The sequence below is a fragment of the Vulpes vulpes genome, chromosome 14 (genome assembly GCF_048418805.1).
Source record: "Vulpes vulpes isolate BD-2025 chromosome 14, VulVul3, whole genome shotgun sequence".
NCBI classification, from domain to species: domain Eukaryota; kingdom Metazoa; phylum Chordata; class Mammalia; order Carnivora; family Canidae; genus Vulpes; species Vulpes vulpes.
Window position 1 is genome coordinate 79,944,412 of NC_132793.1, and position 20,501 is coordinate 79,964,912.

A 20,501-nucleotide genomic window follows, 5' to 3' on the forward strand; every position below is an offset into this window, starting at 1 on the left:
TTCAAAATTTTAGAAAACTGCTCTATTAATTGATAGTTCTGATTTTTTTGTCATTAATATTTTCCAAGCATATTTATATTTAAGCAACATTATCATTGTCGATACATCTCAAATTGAAATTTGACTTGTAACTACAGTCACAGAAATGCAACATTTCAGAAAGATTAATCTGGGAGTAGCATGCAGAATCAATGAAAAGGAGAGACAGAAATTTCATGTAGCTGATTATTCCAGTTATGGAGATTGGAATGAAGAAATAAAGACTTTGACGATGGTACTGATATAGTCAAGGACCTTGAGAACAAGCCTCTATATACCCAGGGCATTCCCTGCTGGCTGTTACTGCTTTTCTGGCAGAGCAGAGCTGGAACCAAGAAACAAGCCCAGACTAGTTCTAAGTGATCTGAGACAGGATGGTCACCAAATCTGACTTTTCTTTGATTTTTCCTCTCATTTTTTTTCAAGTTTGATCCAAATATTTGAAAAGCATTTACATATAGTAGATAAATGGTTATGAAATAATACCAAACCAAAACATTGACAGTGATTAGCATTGGGTGATAGAATTATAGGCTATTTCTATTTTCTTCTTTATTTTTTTATAAATTTTTTTTATTGGTGTTCAATTTGCCAACATATAGAATAACACCCAGTGCTCATCCAGTCAAGTGCCCACCTCAGTGCCCGTCACCCAGTCACCCCCACCCCCCATCCTCCTCCCCTTCCACCACCCCTAGTTCGTTTCCCAGAGTTAGGAGTCTCTCATGTTCTGTCTCCCTTTCTGATATTTTCCTCTCATTTTAATGTTAAAAATCACACTCAAAGGTGGAGAGTTAACATGCAAATGAAACCTACAATTTATGAAGAAGCATGTTCTGTCAACTACAACTGTATGCCCAATTCCCTATATTCCCCACCCCTACATGCTTACACAGCACTCCTTTCCCACCTCAGCCCCTTTAAAACTTTCTGTGGCTATTTTTGGAGGAGCGAGTCTGACACCTCTGTCCTGATTATGCCTCACCCCTTACCTGTAGCTGTTGCCCCAATAAAATTTGCCGGTGCCTTTCAACTTTGAGCTCAGCCTTTCTACTGTTGCTGAATCCAAGGTCCCAAGTCTGGGTATTTTAGTATGATGAGTTTTGATGTAAATAATTTATTTTGATGAAAATAATTTTGCAGATGTAATTAAAGTTCCTAGTTAGTTGACTGTAAGTAAAGGAAAATATCTTTGTGGGCCTTACTTAATCAGTGGGAGACCTGTAAAAGACACTTAGACATTCTCTGACCTAGAATGTATCAATCAGATACAAAAAGAGTATGTGTTTTTTGTTAGTTTTTTATATAAAATTTTTTTATATTTTAAAAATATAAAAAAATTTGTTAGTTTTGTTATATAAAATTCTTTTTGTTAGTTTTGTATATAAAATTCAATTTGCGGGATGCCTTGGTGGCTCAGTGGTTGAGCATCTGCCTTCAGCTCAGGGTGTGATCCCAGAGTCCCAGGATTGAGTCCCACATCGATCTCCCTGCATGGAGCCTGCTTCTCCTCCCTCTGCCTGTGTCTCTGCCTCTCTCTGTCTCTCATGAATAAATAAATAAAATATTTAAAATAAATAAATAAATAATAAAATAAAATTTGATTAACATATAGTGTATTATTAGTTTCAGAATTAGAGTTTAGTGATTCATCACTTGCATATAACATCCAGGGTCATTACATCAAGTACCCTCCTCAATGCCCATCACCCAGTTACCCCACCACCCACCCACCTCCCCCACAGCAACCCTCAGTTTGTTCCCTATAGTTATGAGTTTCTTGAGGCTTGTCTCTATCTGATTTCATCTTATTTTATTTTCCCTTCCCCTGTGTCTGAACTAGACTCTTAGCATGTAGCTCTGCACTTGTTCTCCCTTACTTAGCTGGCACTTCCTTTGCCAATTACCTGTGAACACCAAATTCAGCTTTTGTCTGCTTGTGATCATCTCTTTCTGACAGTCTGTGAACAACAGCATTGGCCCGTGCTCAAGAATTCCCAGCTAACTTTCCCTCCTGATGGCCTGTCCTACACATTTTGGACTTGTTTAGCTCCAGTCTGAACAATTAGGTAAGCAAATTCCTTGTAATGAATCTTTTAACCTAGGTGTTATATATGCACATATATCTCCTAGTGTTTCTGCCTTTCTGATTTAACTCTGATTGAGACATATTTTGATACTAAACATGGCTCCAAAGAAACAGAATCTTAAGATTAAATTCTCTGAATTGTTTTCTGGGTTATCTGGAATTGGTTCTCTGGTGAGATTTTTTTAAAGATTTTATTTATTCATGAGAGACACAGAGAGAGAGAGAGAGAGAGAGGCAGAGACATAGGCAGAGGGAGAAGCAGACTCCATGCAGGAAGCCTGATGCAGGACTCGATCCCGGATCCCGGGATCATGCCCTGAGCCAAAGGCAACCAACCATTCAACCACTGAGCCACCCAGGCGATCCACTGGTTAGATTTAAAGGCACTAATAACCCTGATTATGACTCTGTAATCCATAGAATCATGTGGCAGGACAGTTACTCAAATTTCACTGCTGGATATCTATAATTGAATAACGTTAGTAGGTGAGTTTCTAGGTGCCCAAGTGCTTGTTAGAATATTTCAATAAAAATAAAGAATAAAATGGAGTTAAATGATTGCTCCTAACTGCACAGAGAAATTGAGGAAAGGAAAGTAAAGAATGAGCCAAAGGGACATCTGTAATAGTCCCCCCTGAGATAGTTGCGTTGAGAGGCACTGATGATCTTTGTCAGGACTTACACCCCCAAACTGCTCTTTCCATCTAAACCTATACACTAGACTCAAATCTCAGCAGAATTTGATTACAAATGGAGGATGAGGAGAGGAGTCAAGAATGTGTCCTCATTTAAAAAAGAAGAAGAACAAGACCTCATTATATGGCTTCAGCAATTGGATGAAGAGTGGTACCCTTCCATGAGATGGTGATAAAAGTGGCTGAGCAGATTTGTAGCTTGGGAGGCAGAGGTGAAAACAGTTTTAAAGAATGTTTGAGTCCAGTGCCTGCAAGACAGAAATATACAAGAGTAAGTTTGACACAGGTCTGGCCAAGAGAAATAGAAGGAAAGAATGCAAAAATATTTCAATAAGGAAAATGTTTTCTGGATGCAAATTGTCTTTTTCCAAAGTTTTCCACAAGAGACACACCTTATCTGCCATTATGGTATTACACACAGCATTCTTTCTGATCAAGGAACTCACTTTAGAACAACAACAAAAACAAAATGGGCCTGTGCTCATAGGTTTAACTGATTCTATCATGTTGCCCATCATCCTAGAGCAGATGCCTTGATAGAATTTACTTAGATTATTTTTAATTCATTTCATCAACATTTTAAACTTTTCAGTGTACAAGTCTTTAACCTCTTTGGTTACATTTACTCCTAAGTATTTTATTCTTTTTGATGCTATTGTGAATGGAATTGTTTTCTTCACTTCCTTTCCAGATCGTTCATTGCAAGTGTATATAAATGCAATTAATTTTTAGAAACAGATTTTGTATCTTGCAACCTTGCCAAATTCATTTACTAGTTCTAGTAATTTTTTTAGTGGAGTCTTTAAGATTTTCTACGCACAAGATTATGTCATTTGCTAAGAGAGATGGTTTTTATTTTTTCCTTTCCAATGTGAATTCCTTTTCTTTTTTTTCTAATTGCCTTAGGTAGAATTTAAGTACAATGTTGAATAGAAGTGATCTTACAGGGAAAGTATCCAGTCTGTATGGGGATGTCTATAGATGCCTTTCATTGTGTTGAGGAAGTTCACTCCTATTCATAGTTTGTTAAATGTTTTTTATCATGAAAGGTTATTGGGCTTGATCAAATGTTTTTTCTGTATCATTGAGTTGGTTGTGTGATTTTTTGTATTAATCTATCAATAGTGATGTTAGTTGATTTTTGTATGTTTAAATATTTGCATTCCTAGGATAAATCCCATTTATCCCACCCTTCTACTTCCTAGCTCTATGGATTTGACTACTCTAGATAACTCATGAAAGTGGAATCATACAATATTTGTCTTTTTGTGATTGGCTTATTTCAGGTAGAATTTTGTCTTCCTGGTTCATCCACATAGCATGTGTCAGAATTCACATTTCTTTTTAAAGATGAATATTATTCCATGGTATATATATACCACATTTTGTTTATCCATCTGTCAATGGATAGTTGGGTTAGTTCCACCTTTTGACTACAGTAAAAAAAAAAAAAAAGCTAATATAAACGTGGTTGTACAACTATCCCTTTGAGACGCTGTTTTCAATTATTTTGCATATATGTACAGAAGTGAAATTGCTAGATCATATGATGATTTTATGACTCATTTTTTGAAGAGCCTCTGTATTGTTTTTACAGTGTTTGCACCATTTTACATCCCCACGTATGGTGCACAAGAATTCCAATTTCTCCACATCCTCATAAAACTTGTTATTTTCTCTTTTTATGGGTTAGGGAGTGGGAAGAGCAGGTGGTTATTTTGGTAATGGGTGTAAGGTGTAATTTCATTGTTGCTTTGATTTGCATCTCACTAATGATTAGTGATGTTGAACATCTTTTCCTGTGCATATTATGCATTTGCAGATCTTTTTTTTTTTTGGAGAATATTTTTTCAACTCCTTTGCCCATTCCTCAATTGAAGTTTTTTTAATTTTTTAACTTAAATTCAATTTAATTGGGGCATGTGGGTGGCTCAGTTGGTTAAGCCACTGCCTTTGGTTCGGGTCATGACCTCAGGTCCTGGGATAAAGTCCCACACCAGGCTCCCTCCTCAATGAGGATCTGCTTCTCCCTCTTCCACTAACTTCCCTCACCACCCCCAACTCATACTCTTTCTCACTCTTTGTCTCTAAAATATATAAATAAAATATTTTCTTTTTTTAAGATTTCATTTATTTATTCATGACAGACACACACAGAGAGAGAGAGAGGCAGAGACACAGGCAGAGGGAGAAGCAGGCTCCATGCCGGGAGCCCAATGTGGGACTCCATCCCGGGTCTCCAGGATCACACCCTGGGCCAAAGGTGATACTAAACCACTGAGCCGGGGGATCCCTGGGTGGCGCAGCGGTTTAGCGCCTACCTTTGGCCCAGGGCGCGATCCTGGAGACCGGGATCGAATCCCACGTCGGGCTCCCGGTGCATGGAGCCTGCTTCTCCCTCTGCCTATGTCTCTGCCTCTCTCTCTTTCTCTCTCTGTGACTATCATAAATAAATAAGAATTTAAAAAAAAAAATAAAAAATAAACCGCTGAGCCACCGAGGCTGCCCATTATAAATAAAATATTTTCTAGAAGTTAATTCAATTTAATTAACATATACTGTATTATTAGTTTCAGAGGTAGAATTTAGTGATTCACCGGTTGCATATAACACCAAATGTTCATTACTTCAAGTGTTCTCCTCACACCCCGCCCCCCCCCTCCCCCCGGCCCCGGTGCTGGAATATGTTATTCTCTGAAGTTCTATGTAATATTTAAATTCTGGGGGAAAAAAAAAAAAAGGACAAGCCATGTAATATTTTTTTTTTCCCAGAGTCTTGCTGTCAGCTGTGGAAGTATGTCAGAACCTCTACAAAAACCCAAATCATCTTGAATCAGGGTTCATCATCCCAACACGTCCCTGCACCTTTGCTGATTTAATGACACTCCCCTGAGGTCCAATACGGGGACTGCGGATTCCCCACTGCAGTACTCAGTGGCTTGAAACAACAACAATAAAATATTTGTTATGTTTCTGAGGACACAATCTCCTGGGCAGGGCTGGGGTGGGGCAAGGATTGTCTCTGCCTCCCCCTGCTTTAGGCTTCAGCCTTTGGAAGCTGGGGCAGGATGTATCTGAAGGCTCGTCCACGTGCCCGGCATCTGGGCTGGGGAGACACAAGGCATAGCGGCCTCTATGCGGTCTCTGCAGCACGGTGCCTTCGCAGGGGCTGGTTTCTCAGATAGTGGCCCAGGGCTCCCAGGATACGTGTCCCAAGAGAGACAGCAGAAAGCCAGCCACGGAAGTCACAGAGTATCACTTCCCTGCATTTCCTTCATCATGAGCAGGTCACTGAGGTCTCATATTCACGGAGAAGGAAACTAAACTTCTCCCCCAGTGGGACGAGTGTCCAAGGATGTACGGGTAATTTTTAAACCATCCCTTTTCTTTTGTATCTGCCAGATTCTTATATACTCCCTCAAGTGTTCTCCTTAAAGCTCCTCGCCTAGTTACACCACACTCCACCCACTATCCCTCCAGCAACCTTGTTTGTTTCCTATATTTAGGAATCTCTTATGGTTTGTTACCATCTCTATTTTATCTTATTTTATTTTTTCGTCCTTTTCTCTATGTTTATCTGTTTTGTTTCTTAAATTCCCCATATGCTCACCACAAAGAAAGAACAGGAGAGAGCACACTCTGCCAGGGATTTAATCAATTTGGATATAAATAGGATGACTGAACTAGAATTTAAAACAATGATTAGGGCAGCCCCAGGTGGCTCAGCGGTTTAGCACCGCCTTCAGCCCAGGGCATGATCCTAGAGACCCGGGATCCAGTCCCATGTCAGGCTCCCTGCATGGAGCCTGCTTCTCCCTCTGCCTGTGTCTCTGCCTCTCTCTCTCCTCTATGTGTATTGTCATGAATAAATAAATAAAAATCTTAAAAAAATAAAACAATGATTATAAAGATACTAGTGGGGCTTGAAAAAGCATAGAAGACATTAGAGAATCCCTTATTATAGAAATAAAAGAACAACCACTGCATCATGAATGGAAACTTCAAGAAATCAGCAATTCCATAAATTGAAATAACAACCAGATATAGGGCTCCCAGAAGATGAAGGGGGTGGGGCAGAAGAGTTATTTGAACAAATCATAGCTAAGAACTTCCCCAAGCTGGGGAAGGAAACAGGCATTCAAGTCCAGGAGGCACAGAGAACCCCCCAACCAATAAAAATAGGACATCTCAATATACAATGGTGAAGCTTCCAAATTTCAGAGATAAAGAGAAAATCCTGGAAGCCACTCAGGACAAGAAGTCTTTACCTACAAGAGTAAACACATAAGGCTGGCAGCAGACCTTTCCACAGAGAGCTGGCAGGACAGAAAGTGCTGGCATGATATATTTAACATGCTAAATGGGGAAATTGTGCTGCCAAGAATACTTTATCCAGCAAGGCTGTCATTCAGAATAAAAGGAGAGAAAGGTTATTTCCAAGATAAACAAAAACTAAAGGAGTTTGTGAACACTAAACCATTCATGCAAGAATTATCAAAGGGGGGGAATTCCTGGGTGGCTCAGCGGTTTGGCACCTGCCTTTGGCCCAGGGCTGATCCTGGAGACCCATGATCAAGTCGCACATGGGGCTCCCTGCATGGATCCTGCTTCTCCCTCTGCCTGTGTCTCTGCCTCTCTCTCTGTCTCTCATGAATGAATAAATAAAATCCTAAAAAATAAAGAAAAGAAATATCAAAGGAGATCCTTTGAATGAAGAGAGACCCAAAAAGTAACAAAGATCAGAAAGGAACAGAGGCAATCTATAGCAACAGTGACTTTACAGGCAATACAATGGCACTAAATTTATATCTTTCAATAATTACTCTGAATGTAAATGGGCTAAATCCTCTAATCAAAAGACAGAGAGTATCAGATGGATTTTAAAAAAGAACCAACACCAAGGAAATACAAACGATTTTAAAACACATTATGAACAGCTATACTCCAATAAATTAGGAAATCTAGAAGAAATGGATGCATTCATGGAAAGCCACAAACTACCAAAACTGGAACAGGAAGAAATAGAAAACCTGAACAGGCCAATAACCAGGGAGGAAATTGAAGCAGTCATCAAAAATCTCCCAAGACACAAAAGTCCAGGGCCAGATGGCTTCCCAGGAGAATTCTATCAAACGTTTAAAGAAGAAATCATACCTATTCTACTAAAGCTGTTTGGAAAGATAGAAAGAGATGGAGTACTTCCAAATTCGTTCTATGAGGCCAGCATCACCGTAATTGCAAAACCAGACAAAGAGCCACCAAAAAGGAGAATTACAGACCAATATCCCTGATGAACATGGATGCAAAAATTCTCAACAAGATACTAGCCAATAGGATCCAACAACACATTAAGAAAATTATTCACCATGACCAAGTAGGATTTATCCCCGGGACACAAGGCTGGTTCAACACTCGTAAAACAATCAATGTGATTCATCATATCAGCAAGAGAAAAACCAAGAACCATATGATCCTCTCATTAGAGGCAGAGAAAGCATGTGACAAAATACAGCATCCATTCCTGATCAAAACTCTTCAGAGAGTAGGGATAGAGGGAACATTCCTCGACATCTTAAAAGCCATCTATGAAAAGCCCACAGCAAATATCATTCTCAATAGGGAAGCAATGGGAGCCTTTCCCCTAAGATCAGGAACAAGACAGGGATGTCCACTCTCACCACTGCTATTCAACATAGTACTGGAAGTCCTCGCCTCAGCAATCAGGCAACGAAATGACATTAAAGGCATTCAAATTGGCAAAGAAGAAGTCAAACTCTCCCTCTTCGCCGATGACATGATACTCTACATAGAAAACCCAAAAGACTCCACCCCAAGATTGCTAGAACTCATACAGCAATTTGGTAGCGTGGCAGGATACAAAATCAATGCCCAGAAATCAATGGCATTTCTATACACTAACAATGAGACTGAAGAAAGAGAAATTAAGGAGTCAATCCCATTTACAATTGCACCCAAAAGCATAAGATACCTAGGAATAAACCTAACCAAAGAGGTAAAAGATCTATACCCTAAAAACTATAGAACACTTCTGAAAGAAATTGAGGAAGACACAAAGAGATGGAAAAATATTCCATGCTCATGGATTGGCAGAATTAATATTGTAAAAATGTCAATGTTACCCAGGGCAATTTACACGTTTAATGCAATCCCTATCAAAATACCGTGGACTTTCTTCAGAGAGTTAAAACAAATTATTTTAAGATTTGTGTGGAATCAGAAATGACCCCGAATAGCCAGGGGAATTTTAAAAAAGAAAACCATAGCTGGGGGCATCACAATGCCAGATTTCAGGTTGTACTACAAAGCTGTGGTCATCAAGACAGTGTGGTACTGGCACAAAAACAGCCACATAGATCAATGGAACAGAATAGAGAACCCAGAAGTGGACCCTGAACTTTATGGTCAACTAATATTCGATAAAGGAGGAAAGACTATCCATTGGAAGAAAGACAGTCTCTTCAATAAATGGTGCTGGGAAAATTGGACATCCACATGCAGAAGAATGAAACTGGACCACTCTCTTTCACCATACACAAAGATAAACTCAAAATGGATGAGAGATCTAAATGTGAGACAAGAGTCCATCAAAGTCATAGAAGAGAACACAGGCAACACCCGTTTTGAACTCGGCCACAGTAACTTCTTGCAAGATACATCCACAAAGGCAAAAGAAACAAAAGCAAAAATGAACTATTGGGACTTCATCAAGATAAGAAGCTTTTGCACAGCAAAGGATACAGTCAACAAAACTAAAAGACAACCTACAGAATGGGAGAAGATATTTGCAAATGACATATCAGATAAAGGGCTAGTTTCCAAAATCTATAAAGAACTTATTAAACTCAACAGCAAGAAACAAACAATCCAATCATGAAATGGGCAAAAGTCATGAACAGAAATCTCACAGAGGAAGACATGGACGTGGCCAACACGCACATGAGAAAATGCTCTGCATCACTTGCCATCAGGGAAATACAAATCAAAACCACAATGAGATACCACCTCACACCAGTGAGAATGGGGAAAATTAACAAGGCAGGAAACAACAAATGTTGGAGAGGATGCGGAGAAAAGGGAACCCTCTTACACTGTTGGTGGGAATGTGAACTGGTGCAGCCACTCTGGAAAACTGTGCGGAGGTTCCTCAAAGAGTTAAAAATAGACCTGCCCTATGACCCAGCAATTGCACTGTTGGGGATTTACCCCAAAGATTCAGATGCAATGAAACGTCGGGACACCTGCACCCCGATGTTTCTATCAGCAATGGCCACAATAGCCAAACTGTGGAAGGAGCCTCGATGCCCATCAAAAGATGAATGGATAAAGAAGATGTGGTTTATGTATACAATGGAATATTACTCAGCAATTAGAAACGACAAATACCCACCATTTGTTTCAACGTGGATGAAGCAATGCCAGATTTCAGGTTGTACTACAAAGCTATGGTCATCAAGACAGTGTGGTACTGGCACAAAAACAGACACATAGATCAATGGAACAGAATATAGAACCCAGAAGTGGACCCTGAAATGTACAGTCAACTGGAGGGTATTATGCTGAGTGCAGTAAGTCAATCGGAGAAGGAAAAACAGTGTATGTTCTCATTTTTCGGGGAATATAAATAATAGTGAAAGGGAATATAAAGGAAGGGAGAACAAATGTGTGGGAAATATCAGGAAGGGAGACAGAACATAAAGACTCCTAACTCTGGGAAATGAACTAGGGGTGGTGGAAGGGGAGGAGGAAGGGGGGTGGGGGGGAATGAGTGACAGGCACTGAGGGGGACACTTGATGGGATGAGCACTGGGTGTTATTCTGTATTTTGGTAAATTGAACACCAATAAAAATTAATTTATAAAAAAAAAAAAGAAATGACAAATACCCACCATTTGCTCCAACGTGGATGGAACTGGAGGGTATTATTCTGAGTGAAGTAAGTCAATCGGAGAAGGACAAACATTATATGGTCTCATTCATTTGGAGAATATAAATAATAGTGAAAGGGAATATAAGGGAAGGGAGAAGAAATGTGTGGGAAATATCAGAAAGGGAGGCAGAACATAAAGACTTCTAACTCTGGGAAACCAACTGGGGATGGTGGAAGGGGAGGAGGGCGGGGGGGTGGGGGAGAATGGGTCACGGGCACTGAGGGGGTCACTTGACGGGATGAGCACTGGGTGTTATTCTGTATGTTGGTAAATTGAACACCAATAAAAAATTAATTTATTTTTTAAAAAGCTGTAATAAAAGAAAAAAACTGTTATAAGAGATGAAGAAGGACACTATATCATAATAAATGAGTCTATCCAAGAAGAAGATCTAACAATTGTAAATATTTATGCCACTAAGTTGGGAGCAACCAAATACATAAACCAAATAATAACAAAATTAAAGAAACACATTCATAATAATACAATAATAGACTTTAACACCCACTCTCAGCAATGGACTGATAATCTAGGCAGAAGATCAATAAGGAAACAAGGGCTTTGAATGACACACTGGACCATATGGACTTCACAGATATATTCAAAGCATTTCACCCAAAGCAACAGAACACACATTCTTTTCCTGCACATGGAACTTTCTCCAGAATAGATGACATACTGTGTCACAAATCAGTTCTCAACTGGTACCACAAAACTGAGATTATTCCATGCATATTGAGACTGCAATGCTTTAAAATGTGAACTCAATCACAAGAGAAAATTTAGAAGGAACACAAATACATGGAGGTTAAAGAACATCCTTCTAAATAATAAATGGGCCAACCAGGAAATTAAAAAGAATTTAAAATTTTCATGTAAACAAATGAAAATGAAATCATGACTGTTCAGAACCTTTGAGATGCAGCAACAGCGGTCCTAAGAGGGAAGTATATAGCAATACAGGACTTCCCCAAGAAATAAGAAAAGTCATGGGATCCCTGGGTGACTCAGTGGTTTGGCGCCTGCCTTCAGCCCAGGGCATGATCCTGAAGTCCCAGGATCGAGTCCCACATTGAGCTCCCTGCATGGAGCCTGCTTCTCCCTCTGCCTGTGTCTCTGCCTCTGTGTGTGTGTGTGTCTCTCATGAATAAATAAATAAAATCTTAAGAAAAAAAAAGAAATAAGAAAAGTCTCAAATACACAATCTAACCTTACACCTAAAGGAGGTGGAAAAAGAATAGCAAATAAAGCCTAAGCCCAGCAGGAGAAGGGAAATAGTAAAGATCAGAGCAGAAATCAGTGATAAAAAAAAAAAAAACTAGTAGAACATATCGCTGAAACTAGGAGCTGGTTCTCTGAAAGAATTAATAAGATCTCTGAAAGAATTAATAAGACCAGACTTACCAGAAAGAAAAGAGAAAGGACTCAAATAAATAAAATCATGAGTGAAAAAGGAGAGATCACAACCAACACCAAAAAAACCACAACTATAGGGCAGCCTGGGTGGCTCTATGGTTTAGCGCCGCCTTCATCCTGGGGCCTGATTCTGGAGACCCAGCATCGAGTCCGGCATTGGGCTCCCTGCGTGGAGCCTCCTTCTCCCTCTGCCTGTGTCTCTGCCTCTCTCTCTCTCTCTCTCTCTCTCTCTGTCTCTCATGAATAAATAAATAAAATCTTTTTAAAAAAACCCACAGCTATAAGAAAATACTATGAGAAATTATATGCCAACAAATTAGGCAATCTGGAAGAAATGGATGCAATCCTAGGAACATATAAACTACCAAAACTGAAGTGATAAGAAATAAAAATAACCTGAACAGACCCATAATCAGCAAATAAATTGAAGCAGTAATAAAAAATCTCCAAACAAACAGTGTCTAGGGCCAGATGGCCTCCCAGTGGAATTCTACCAAACATTTAAAGAAGAATGAATATCTTTTCTTCTGAAACTGTTTCAAAAAAATAGAAATGAAAAGAAAACTTTCAAACTCTATGGGACCAGCGTTACTCTGATCCAAAACCAGACAAAGACCCCACCAGAAAAGGAGAGTTACAGCCCCATGTCCCTGATAAACTTGGATACAAAAAATTGCTAAAACCAATACAGGAATTCAGCAAAATCACGGGATATAGAATCAACACACAGAAGTTTGCTGCATTTCTATACAACAACAATGAAGCATCAGAAAGGGAAATCAAAGAATTGATCCCATTTGCAATTGCACCAAAAACAATGATACAGAGTACAGAATCTAGAAATGGACCCTTAACTCTATGGTCAACTAATCTTCAACAAAGCAGGAAAGAATATTCAATGGGAAAAGACAGTCTTTTCAACAAATGGTGACGGGAAAATTGGACAGCTACAAGCAGAAGAATGAAACTGGGCCATTCTCTTACACCATACACAAAGACAAACTCAAAATGGATGAAAGACCTAAATGTGACAGGAATCCAGCAAAATCCTAGAGAGGAACACAGGCAGCAGTCTCTTTGACCTCAGCCATAACAACTTCTTGCTAGACACCTCTTTCTAAAAGCAAGGGAAACAAAAGCAAAAATTAACTACTGGGACTTCATTAAGATAAAAAGCTTCTCCACAGCACTTATACAGTCAACAACACTAAAGGACAAATACGGAATGGGAGAAGATATTTGCAAATGTTTTATCAGATAAAGGGCTAATATCCAAAATGTATAAAGAACTTATCAAACAACACTTAGAAAACAAAAAATCCAGCCAAGAAATGGGCAGAAGATATGAACAGGCATTTCTCCAAAGAAGACATAGAGATGGCCAACAGACACATGAAGAAGTGCTCAACGTCACTCAGCATCAGGCAAATACAAATCAAAACCACAAGGAATACCACCTCACACCAGTCAGAATGGCTAAAATTAACAACTTGGGAAACAACAGATGTTGAAGAAGAGGAAAAAGGGGAACCCTGTTACACTGTTGGTGGATGCAAGCTGGTGCAGCCAGTCTGGAAAACAGTAGGGAGGTTCCTCAAAATGTTAAAAATAGAAGTGGCTCAGGGCACCTGAGTGGCTCAGTCAGTTAAGCATCTGCCTTCGGTTTGGCCATGATCCTGGAGGCCTGGGATTGAGCCCTGCTTTGGGCTCCTTGCTAAGCAAGGAACCTGCTACACCCTCTCCCTCTGCCATTCCTCTTTGCTTGTGTTCTCTGGCTCTCTCTATTTCTCTGTCAAATAAATAAATTCCAAAAAAAAAAAAAAAAAAGAAGACACTCTGACCCAGCAATTGCACTACTAAATATTTATCCAAAGGGTATAAACATAGTGGCATATGCACTCCAGTGTTCATAGTAGCAATGTCCACGATAGCCAAACTATGGAAAGAGCCCAGATGTCCCCTGACAGATGACTGGATAAGGAAGATGTGGTATATTATTTAGCCATCAGAAGAATGAAATATTACTGGTTGAAATTATGTGGATGAAACTAGAGTATATTATGGTAAACTAATAAGTCAATCAGAGAAAGACTAATATCAGATGATTTCACTGATATGTGGAATTTAAGAAACAAAAGAGATGAACACAGAGGAAGAGAAGGAAAAATAAAGATAAAAACAGAGATGGAGGCACACCATAAGAGACTCTATAGTTAAGGGGACAAACTGAGAGTGGCTGGAGGGGAGGTGGGGGCTAAGTGGGTGATATGTATTAAGGAGAGCACTTGTTTGGATGAGCACTGAGTGTCATATTTGGGTGATGGATTGCTAGATTCTACTCTGAAAATGGGTACTGCATCTTATAAGTTTCGATATGTTGTGTTTTCATTTTCATTTGTTTCAAGATATTTTCTAATCTCTCTTTTTAAAATGATTTGTTTATTTTAAAGAAAGAGAGAAAGCACAAGAGGGAGGGGCAGAGGGAGAGGGGGAGAGAGAATCTCAAGCCGACTCTGTGCTGAGCACAGAGCCCAACATGGGGCTTGGTCCCACAATACTGATTTCATGACCAGAGCCAAAACCAAGAGTTGGATGCCCAACTGACTGTGCCACCCAGGTGCCCCTCTAATTTCCCTTTTGACTTTTTCTTTGACTCATTGATATTTGAATGTGTTTTTTATTTTCATATATTTGTGGATTTTTCCATTTTCATTCTGCTATTTTGGCGGGGGCTTGGTACAGTGTACTTTATTGATGGTACATGACAAGGTAGGGCTCCTCAAACCCCTTCTTCAGACAGTATAGGACAGTATAGGATCAAAACTGTGTAGGGCTTGGGAGATTATCAGTGTGTTGGGGGATGAGTTGGGGCTAGAACTTCCCAGCAGCTGAGCACCTCTCTCTTTCTCTTGCTCTTGGGAGGGCAGGTGGACTATAAGGTCTACCACCTATTTGCTATAGCCAAATTCACTGTCATACCAGGAAATAAGCTTTGACACAGTGGTCATTGAGAGTAATGCCAGTCCTAGCATTGAAAGGGGAAGAGTGTGTGTCACTCTTGAAATCACAGGAGATATCCTGGTCCTCAGTGTGGCCCAGGATGCCCTTGATGGGACCCTCTGATGCCTGCTTCATCACCTTCTTGATGTCATCATATTTGGCAGCTTTCTCCAGGCAGCAGGTTAGATCCATAACTGACACATTGAAGGTGGGGACGTGGAAGGCCATGACATTAAGCTTTCCATTCAGCTCAGGGATGAACTTGCCTACAGCCTTGGCAGTGCCAGTAGAAGCAGGGATGATTTTCTGGACAGGCCTTCAGCCATCATGCCACAGCTTCCCAGAGGGACCATTCACGTTCTTCTCAGTGGCAGTGATGGCATGGACTGTGATCATGAGTCCCTCCATGATTTCAAAGTTGTCATGGATGACCTTGGCCAGAGGGGCCAAGTAGTTGGTGGTGCAGGAGGCATTGTGGACAATCTTGAGGAAGTTGTCATACTTTGCATGGTTCACACGCATCACAAACATGGGAACATCAGCAGAAGGGGCAAAGATGATGACCCTCTTGCCTGTACTCATCAAGTGAGCCCCAGCCTTCTCCATGGTGGTAAAGACCCCAGTGGACTCCACAACATACTCAGCACCAGCATCACCTTACTTGATGTTGGCAGGATCTCGCTCCTGGAAGATGGAGATGAACTTTTCATTGATGGTAAGTTTCCCATGCTTGACCATGTTGTTGAATTTGCAGTGGTTGGAATCATACTGGAATATGAAGACCATGCAGTTGAGGTCAATGAAGGGATCACTGATGGTGACAATACCCACTTTACCAGACTTAAAAGCAGCCCTGGTGACCAGGCGCCCAATACAGTCAAATCCATTTACTGCAATCTTCATCACTGTGTCTTAGGGACATGGCTGGCACTGCACCAGAAGATGCCACTATCTGATGAACAGGGAGGATCAGAGAGCTCCTTCTGGTATTGATTTCTGGTTTCATTCCATCATAATCAAAAAAGATGTTTTGTATGATTTCAATCTTTCTAAATTTTTAAAGACTTGTTTTGTAGCCGCACATATGGTCTATGCTGGAGAAATGTTTCCTATGCACTTAAGAAAAATGTGTATTCTGCTGTTGCTGATTTCAGTGTCTGTTTGTCTTTTAGGTCTGAGTGATTTAAAAAACTTACTACAAAGCTATAGTGATCATAACATACAGTAATCATAACAATGTGGTACTGGCATAAAGACAGACATAGAGACCAATGGAATAGAATAGAAAGCCCATAGAGAAACCCTCCCATATATGGCCAAATTATTTTTGACTAAATAAGGAAATAGAATACTTGAACAATATGTTCTTAACATATTAATTAATAATAGTTTTTAAAAATCCTATTCTGATGATTCCAATATCCCTGCCATATCTGAGTCTGGTTCTGATGCTTCCTCTATCTCTTTAAATTGTGTTTTTTGCTTGTTAGTATGCTTGTGATTTCTCTTGAAATACATATATGATGTACTGGTGATGCTAGCAGGCTGGTCCAGAGATCCAGAGGGAATCCTGCAGACCAGCCAAGAGGTCTGTGCATATGGAAATCAGCAGGAGGTGAAAGCAGAGTTTATCAAAGATCTATAGAGAGTGCAGATACAGAGTGTCTGGGGGACCCATCAAGGAAAGGAAGGAGTCTTTGGAGTCTGGGTTTTTTTTACTGAGGACAGTGGTCCAATGTCCATGTCCTCTTAGATATCCAGGAACAGATTAGAACAAAGATGAGGGCCCAGGTGTTATTCCTTGGAGCCAGGGGTCTTGGCGTTGAGATGTTTATCTCTGGTGGTGTGGAATACACATATGATCGCTTCATCTGGTCATTCTCACCTGGTCCTTCCTTAGATGCTATCTGTTCTAGAGAAATCATTAGCTCCTTGTCCCTTACAAGGAAGACATATGCTATTTGCATTACAAGGCATGTGTCAAGTGGGATGGAGATGCCCGTCCTAGCAAGGATAGAAGCAGGAAATGGAGAAAAAGCAGATTTTTATTGAGCTCTTCATTTTCTCTGTCTTCTTGGGTAAGAGGATCTGTGGTAAATAGACTTTTATTGATATGGCATTAAGATGTAGGGGGAGGTTAAACATTGCATAGTTAATGAAATTATGATTAGTTCTCAGTTTTCTAGTGATGCAGTGTCCCTGGGCTGTGAACTTCACAAGTGTTTCTCAGTTTCCCCCCTCCTTCAGGTGGGACAGGATGGCTAGAGAGGCTGACATTGAATATTTCCCTTCATGCAGGTTGGTTATGCTTTGATAGTACCTGAATGAGTTAGGGTTTGTGATATAGTTCTTTTAAAGGCAAGCTTTGTTAAGAACATAGTGCTCTGGCATATTTCAAAATGGTTCCTTTTTTCTTTTCCCCTGCTGGAAGCACAGGCGATTTATCTCCATTCTTTGCTGTGAGAACATGGTAAGGCTTCTAGAGATAAAAATCACAAAATAGTAGGCACACCTATTTAAGACAGGAGCTCTCCTGGAGTTTTTTCATTTTAGGCCAGTCTACACTGAGCCTCCAGCAGTTTATCAGATTCAGCTTATCAGTTTCCCTACCCAGATACTGGTTCCCCGAGAGGCTTCTGCTCATGGGTTTCTCTTTAGGTATGTTCTGATTCTTTGTATCCACCTGTCCTGTCTCTCTGATTGATAAGTCAGCAGTTTACCCTGTGAACTTACTTCAGTTCTCAGAAGAGTTGTTGATTTTCAGTTCCTTTAGCTTTTTACTTGTTAAGATAGAATGACAGGTTTCAAACTCCAGATGTGCTAGATCAGATACTGGATTTCTAGAATTTCTGTCTCTGTCAAATATTCTCATTTTGTTCATATATTGGCATATAAAAATATGTTCTTATTTTGTTTTCCTGACTTCCTTTAGATCTATATATGTGTTCTTAGTCCATTGAACATATTTAAGGCAGTTGGTTCAAAGTCTTTGCCAAATAAGTTTGAAATCTGTATTTTTTTTTTAATTTATGATAGTCACACGCACACAGAGAGAGAGAGAGGCAGAGACATAGGCAGAGGGAGAAGCAGGCTCCATGCACCAGGAGCCCGACTTGGGATTCAATCCCAGGTCTCCAGGATCGCGCCCTGAGCCAAAGGCAGGCGCTAAACCGCTGCGCCACCCAGGAATCCCTGAAATCCAATTTCTTTAAGGTCACTTTCTGGAGATTTATTTTGTTCCTTTGAATGGATCATGTTTTCCTGCTTCCTTGTATGCCTTGTGATATTTTGTTGAAAACTGAACATTTGAAAAAACTGATGTTTCTCCCAGTTTCTGTAAACTGACTCCATACAGGGGAAGATATTCATTGACCATTGCAGAATGAAGGCTTAAGTTCTTTTGGTCACATATCATTCTTGGGCCTGTGTGTATGCTTTTTATTTCCCCCCTAATTCTCTGTATACATAGCTGCTTTTTAAAAGTCTTATTTTCCTAAGAGTCTCACCCTGCTTCTCCTCAAGGCCTTAGATGTTCTATTGTATTCCTCTGCCCATAATTAATATCTTGCCCCCAGGTACCCAAAAGTCCCCTGCAGCTCTCCACCATTCTCTGGCATCCACCACTGCTTTCATCAGCTTCCGATCTGATATTCAAACTAATCCACTATTTCTGTCACCACTGTAAGCCAGGCAAGACAAAAACCAGTCCCTCCAGTAACCCCTAGACAAGTCAGACCTTTGCAGACAACTCCCACTTTTTCCCTTTCATCCTTCTGGTCCCTACCGTAAGTCGAGCAGTTTCCTCCTAAATCCATGCCAGGGAGGGAGTAGGCAAGGGTGATCAAAAGTGCCATGAAATTTTTTTTGGAATGTTTTGAATGCAACTTTTTCCTGCTTGTGTGTTTGTTGCTACAAATGCTTTTTTTGTTGTTGTTGTTTCAGAGAGAGAGAGTGAGCACACACAGAGAGAGTGAGGGGAGGGGCAGAGGGTGAGGGAGAGAGAATCTTAAGCAGACTCAGAGCCCTGTGTGTGGCCCAAGGTGGGGCTGGCTCTCATGACCTGAGATCATGACCTGAGTGGAAATCAAGAGTCAGTTACTTAACTGAGGGAGCCTCCTAGGTGCCCTCCCTTTTTTAAGTAGGCTCTATGCTCAGCATAACCTATGGAATCACCCAGGCACCCCATGTTGCTGTGGGTTCTTTACTGGTTTATAGAACATTCGTAAAGCTACTTTGGTCAATATTGTGTTTGTGGTTCTGTGGGAGAACAAGGGCCTAGGGTTTCCTACTCTTGCCATCTTGCTCATACTAACCAATATGTTATCTTTTTTATTTTATTTTTAAAAGACTTTATTTATTTATTCATGAGAGATACAGAGAGAGACAGAGAGAGAGAGAGAGGCAGAGACACTAGAAGAGGGAGAAGCAGGCTCCATGCAGGGAGCCCGATGCGGGACTCAATCCCAGGACTTCAGGATCATGTTCTAGAATGAAGATAGGTGCTAAACAGCTGAGCCCCTCAGGGATCCCCCCTTTCTTGTTTTATAATACGTGTATTTCATATGTAAACTTAGCCTTTGAGCAGCCATTTAGCTGCAACTTGCAAATTTTGATGCTGTTTTTTCATTATTAATTCAGCATATTTAAAATTTTCCATTGTTGGGACGCCTGGGTGACCCAGGGGTTGATCATCTGCCTTCAGCTCAGGGCGTGATCCCGGGTCCAGGGATCAAGTCCTGCACAGTCTCCCTGAGACGGAGGAGCCTGTTTTTCCCACTGTCTGTGTCTTTGCCTCTCTCTGTGCGTCTCTCATGAATAAATAAATAAAATATTTTTTAAAAAAGTTAAAACTCGCAACCCCAAGGTCAAGAATCCCATGCACTTTTGACTCAGCCAAACAGGTATCCCAGTTAATTACTTTCTAAATTTTTCTGTATCATAACTAATTTCATGTTTCTGTATTCTATCAATTACTAAGAGAGGATAGGATCTCTCATTATGACTGTATACTTACATGTTTCTTCTTTTGCTTTTTAATGACTGCTTCAATTACCTCCCTGGTTATTGGCCTGTTCAGGTTTTCTATTTCTTCCTGTTCCAGTTTTGGTAGTTTGTGGTTTTCCAGGAATGTGTCCATTTCTTCTAGATTGCCTAATTTATTGGCATATAAGTGCTCATAATATGTTTTTAAAATCGTTTGTATTTCCTTGGTGTTAATAACAATAAAATAATAAATAATATTATAATTATAATTAATAATTATAATATAATAATAAATAATAAAATAATAAATAATAAATAATAAAAAATTTT

General features: G+C 40.1%; 1 pseudogene; it reads right to left on the bottom strand.

The window, feature by feature from the left end:
* Positions 1-15,161: 15,161 nt before the first annotated feature.
* LOC112907096 (glyceraldehyde-3-phosphate dehydrogenase-like) lies at positions 15,162-16,091 on the bottom strand (annotated as a pseudogene).
* Positions 16,092-20,501: the final 4,410 nt, after the last annotated feature.